Below are 6,318 nucleotides of genomic sequence, written 5' to 3'. Positions count from 1 at the left end.
GGGGAAAAAGTATTTGATTTTGTACGTTTGTCCACTGACAAAGAAATGATCAGTCTATAATTTTAATGGTAGGTTTATTTGAACAGTGAGAGACAGAATGACAACAAAAAAATCCAGAAAACGCATGTCAAAAAAGTTATAAATTGATTTGCATTTTAATGAGGGAAATGCGTATTTGACCCCCTCTCAATCAGAAAGATGTCTGGCTCCCAGGTGTCTTTTATACAGGTAATGAGCTGAGATTAGGAGCACACTCTTAAAGGGTGTGCTCCTAATCTCAGTTTGTTACCTGTATAAAAGACACCTGTCCACAGAAGCAATCAATCAGATTCCAAACTCTCCACCATGGCCAAGAACAAAGAGCAGTGTTTGGACTGTCAGTGTATGACTTATTGCAGTGTGTTGTAGAGTGCAAAGTTCAGAGGATGTCCTCTGGGGATTGCAACATTTCACTTCCGTTTTGAACTATCTACACACCATCTAGAAGTTTTTGTTTGGGTTGTCTCTTTCTTCCCAATTCCTCTTCCACCCTATCCCAGGTAACTTGTTGCTTTTTTGTGTGTTGGTTTTCCTTATAGTTGCTTATTGTAGCATCTTTGGGTTTTAGAAAAGCGATATAAAATCATATGGATTAAACGAAAAGCCTGATTTCTGCAAATTATTAATTGCAGATCTGCCTAGATCCTGGCTTAAAACCCTCTAGAGTCTATTGACACCCCGAAGAGTAAATCAGTGTAACATAATACACAAATCTCCATTAAAATCAGTCAGTTTAAGCTAGAGATATCTTTTTTTTTGCATGGGCTGTGTATAAATCCACCGCAATTGCTTCTGGCGGCCTTCTGCATCTGTGGTGGAAGGTGGCCGAGCTACAACGGCTCTTGTAAGACCATGAAACATCCTGAAAGTTGGTCTTGTCACAAAAGCGACTGTAGCATTCAGACGGTTTGGCTTGTATGACCACTTTATGGAAAGATAGTGTTCTCCGTTTTACTCTATGAGCCCCACAAGTGTCAGGAGACTCATCTGAAAGAACCAGTACCCGTTTAAAAGATGAATAGAGGTATGGAGGTAGTTTAGTGCATATCCAAAAAAAAGAGGTTCAATATGTGTAAAAAAACACAACAACAACTAGAGCTTTCTCATACAGTATCTCCTAGATCTAGGACAGACATTTTAAAACCTTATTAATTTTTTTACTGTTTTAATTGCCATTCATGAATGTGTTATTCGGCTTAAAAGACTCTAAAGTATTATTAACAGCTCTACTGATCTGGTTAGAAACTGTAACGTCCGGGGTGTAGTGGGTGAGAAGTCAGGTGCAGGAAGCAGAGTTCAGGGTTGTGCTAAACATTTTACTGCCCAAAAACGGTGAACATACGCCATCCCCACAAAACACAGGGCGCACACCAAAACAAATACCCCAAACACGGGGGACTTAAACAGTCCAGCAAAACCCAAGAAAATGGGAAAACCGTGACACACAGACGTGTACACCAAACAATCCCGCACAACCAGCAGGCGGGCCTGACCAATCAGCCTAAACCGAACACAGGTGAAACCAATAAACAGAAAAGGGGAAAAAGGGATCAGTGGCAGCTAGTAGGCCGGTGACGACGAGCGCCGAGCACCACCCGAACAGGAAGGGGAGCTACCTTCGGTAGGAGTCGTGACAGAAACAAGAAAACTAAGAAGTGCTATTCTATTTATGGAACTTCTGCATTTTCTGTGTGATCCAGACACCTGTCAGTCTATTCTATTCCTAGTTCTTTGGTATCCTTATCCCAATATGTTTTCTCTTATAGGTTAAGAAGCATGTAGACAATATAATTTAATCAACGTTGATGTGGCCACCGAATGAAACCACCATGCTACCCAACATTGCATAACTTTCTCTTCCAGTTGAATTGATACTAGTGGCAACTTTAATCCTCTCTTTCTGTTATAAGCCTGTGTGTAGCTGGTGTAGAGGAGTCAGGTGCAAGACAGCAGATATGAGTTATAAACGTAATTTACTCAAACAATCAATAATACAACGCAATAATCTAGGCCACAATAACGGACTGTATCACATACAAACAATCACTCACACAACAAACATGGGGGAACAGAGGGTTAAATAATGAACAAGTAATTGGGGGAATGAAACCAGGTGTGTAAGACAAGGACAAAACAAATGGACAATGAAAAGTGGATCGGCGATGGCTAGAAGGCCGGTGACGTCGACCGCCGAACGCCGCCCGAGCAAGGAGAGGGACCGACTTCGGTAGAAGTCTCGACACTTTCCACTTTATTTTTTTTATTTCTGTGTTTTTGTTTTGCTTAAAATTGTGTTTTGTTCCCTGTGGTGCTTTTATGCTATACTGCATATCACGCGTTATGACTGGGCGAGATTCTTCTTTTTGTAACGGGATCCACCAGGATCCACCAGAATTCTGACAAGTGGAGTACTTCTGTACTACCTTCGCTTTTTTTGCTCTACATAAATTACATGGATTCTGCCTGTTCATGTCCTCTGTTCCAGAATGCGGATGACTGGTTTCACATAAGAATAAGGAGACCATTGAAAAGACTCTAAGCAGTGAACTGACTATTATATATGCTACCTTATATAATGTTACTTATCCTACATTATTCATCTCATATGCATACCTATATACTGTACTCTATATCATCGACTGCATCCTTATGTAATACATGTATCACTAGCCACTTTAACTATGCCACTTTGTTTACATACTCATCTTATATGTATATACTGTACTCGATACCATCTACTGTATCTTGCCTATGCTGCTCTGTACCATCACTCATTCATATATCCTTATGTACATATTCTTTATCCCCTTACACTGTGTATAAGACAGTAGTTTAGGAATTGTTAGTTAGATTACTTGTTGGTTATTACTGCATTGTCGGAACTAGAAGCACAAGCATTTCGCTACACTCGCATTAACATCTGCTAACCATGTGTATGTGACAAATAAATTTGATTTGATTTGGTTATCCGACAACAAACTGCCTCTGCTTTTAGGCAAGACAGAATGTATCCCTGTTTGGTTCCAAACACAAAGTTAGAAACTTCCAACTTCTCGGTCAAGTGTAATCGTCTAGCGGTGAAGGAGATATGCTGCATTACATACTTGGGATGTAATCTGGACCAACACATGACAGGTGAAATCATGGTTCTGAAGGTCATTGTTCTGAAGGTTCACTACAGGACAAAGTTCCTGGCAAGAGTCACCAAGTTCCTGGATACAGAGACTATGAGGACCCTGACAACATTTCTGATCCAGTGCCACTTGATGTGGAAAATGACATAATTAGTCATGCTATCCCGTTTTTACGACCAAAATAACGGTCTCATGTTATATGCTAGGGTTTTTTCTAAACGGATACAAACTTGTCTTTCTGTGACTGAGCTTACAGCTAAGAGCCGTTTGGGTGCTCTACAAGAGGTCACATGTATGTATATTTGCAGAAAATAGCACATTATAGTGTTTGCTGTTGTGAATGCAGTTAGACGGTTGAGCCCTCTGGCTGTCAACCTCATGCTTTCTTAAATCTGCACAGACAACTAATTGCCTTTTACACACTATCTGCTGGCTGCCACGTATACAGAAAGGGGTTGTATATAAAAGCAGAGACCCGACCTATGTTTGTTAAGCATTCAACTCTGAAACATTCCTGGTAATGGTTGATTGATTCCTTTTTGCAAATCTTATAATAAAGTTCCTGTAAGAGGAATCTACAGTCTCTCTTCTTATAGAATTATAGAGAGTTGGGGAGTAACGGATTCTCCTTGCTTCAATGTTACATAATCATTTTAATGCAATCTGTTATACGTAATGGATTATTAAAAAATGAACTGTAATCTGTTATGTTACCAGCTAAAATATTGAAATCAGATTAGAGATGCTTTTGAAAAACTAGATGATTACTTCTAGGATTACTTTTAAATTCAGAAATGATGTTTGCAAAAACAAATTATATTTGACACCTTTCTGCTGTCTCAATGACATTCAAATCATCATTGAAAAAGGCACACATTTAAGTTTGTTCTGCCTAAAGTCTGACCACAAGTCAGCAGAAGCTGTAGACACCAGGTACATGACTTGACTTGGACTCGAGTCTGACTAGTCACAAATTTGATGACTTGATACTTGACTTGATAGATTCAGGCTCAGCAGAAGTCAAGGCATTCATGCTTCTTGCACAGCTGAGCAGAAGGAAGTTGTCAAGGAAGTGAGTTTGTGTTTATACATGCTTCAGTAGGCTCCGCAATTGGGTTACACCCTCAATACAGACCCTAATAGGCTGACCACACCGCTCGCGTTGCATGCGCAAGCTTTACAAAATATATTTAGAACTCTATGTTCTTAAATTATTCCACCCACACTGCTCGCACGTACCAACGAGCGCCTGCATTGCCAAGAGCTAAAATAAATGCAGGTGTAGAAGCACGGTGGCTAGGAAAAACTCCCTAGAAAGGCCAAAACCTAGGAAGAAACCTAGAGAGGAACCAGGCTATGAGGGGTGGCCAGTCCTCTTCTGGCTGTGCCGGGTGGAGATTATAACAGAACATGGCCAAGATGTTCAAATGTTCATAAATGACCAGCATGGTCAAATAATAATAATAATCACAGTAGTTGTTGAGGGTGCAACAAGCCAGCACCTCAGGAGTAAATGTCAGTTGGCTTTTCATAGCCGATCATTAAGAGTATCTCTACCGCTCTTGCTGTCTCTAGAGAGTTGAATACAGCAGATCTGGGACAGGTAGCACGTCCGGTGAACAGGTCAGGGTTCCATAGCCATAGGCAGAACAGTTGAAACTGGAGCAGCAGCATGGTCAGGTGGACTGGGGACAGCAAGGAGTCATCATGCCAGGTACTCCTGAGGTATGGTCCTCCGAGAGAGAGAAAGAAAGAGAGCATACTTAAATGTACACAGGACACCAGATAACAGACTGACCCTAGCCCCCCGACACATGCAGCATAAATATTGGAGGCTGAGACAGGAGGGGTCAGGAGACACTGTGGCAAACAGGCAGGTACCCACGTGCCATCTCCTCATTGGTTATACCCACAAGGGTGATTGAAAGACGAAATGTTTTGCTGGTTATCGTGGTAATACTATGAAAGTGTAGATGCCAATCACCATATAAGTTCAAAGATGATAAAGCCGGGAAGGAGGAGAGATGACTAGGAATTATTTGGTTGGCCGTTTTGTGTGTGTATTAATTGTCAGAGTAGAGGACCTTGTGCATTTCAGGTAAAACAACAACTCAATGTTTATGTCCCAGGATAAATTAGGTAGCAACAGCAAGCTAGCTAAGTAGGACAAATTAGCTAGTAAGTGCAAGCTAGCTAGCTAAATTGCCATACATGTTTAATGCTTTTCGACCTGTCCCCAAAAAATGTCATTTGTTCAGAGTTTGTTTTGATATTTTAACCTGCATGTCGTGATCACGTTTGGTGTTGGGGACTAAATAAATGTATGCACGATGGCGCACGCGCAGCCGGTTTGTGTTCCGTCTAAGACCACATTTTCAGATCAAGCATAAATTGGCTTACAGACTTTTGTAGGCTACAGTCCAAGCTATGTTTTCCAATGGTGTCAGCATCCAAAGATGATCCAACTTGAATAAACGCTTGGAGGTAAGGACGACAGCAATGATGTAGCCTACGGGCGACACGGATATAACTTATTATTGATATCTATATAGCGCATTGATGTGAATCACACTAATGCTCTCTCAATTAGCTATGTGTGACAGTGGCGACCCGTCATTCAGTGCAGGTAGGCCAGAGCCCCACATTTTTAGCCCACATTGTTTTTTACAAATATGGAGCGTAGGGGTTGGTAATGTTCTCTAGTTGCCTGATATTGGCTCCGTGTTCTGTCACTCATGGGGACACTACATCACGGCCAAATCTAACGGTAGAGCTTGACAATTCAAGCCCCTTGGGTGCTGCCATAAGTGCCCATCCAAGAAGGCTCAAGGTCATTTGCCACAGATAAAATGATGCCAAATCACGTTATATGTACAGTAGCTTTGATTAGACTGATCATGTCAACATGACACTTTCAAAATCTTAACTAGCAGTCATCATCATGAATCAAGTTGACAATCTACTGGCAAATCCTTTTTATTTGTTGTCATGTGAAGAGGAATAATGAAGAGAAATTATAGATAAAACGTATTGGTGCTCCTCGGCCATTGGATATAAACATTACACAAGTTGGAAATCGCAAATTCAACAATGAGTGGTTTGGAAGGAATCAGTGGCTATCTGCAAGCATTGCAAAGCAATCACT

Source organism: Oncorhynchus keta, chromosome 10, assembly GCF_023373465.1.
Source record: "Oncorhynchus keta strain PuntledgeMale-10-30-2019 chromosome 10, Oket_V2, whole genome shotgun sequence".
Lineage (NCBI taxonomy): Eukaryota > Metazoa > Chordata > Actinopteri > Salmoniformes > Salmonidae > Oncorhynchus > Oncorhynchus keta.
Note: the sequence above shows the minus strand (reverse complement) of the source record.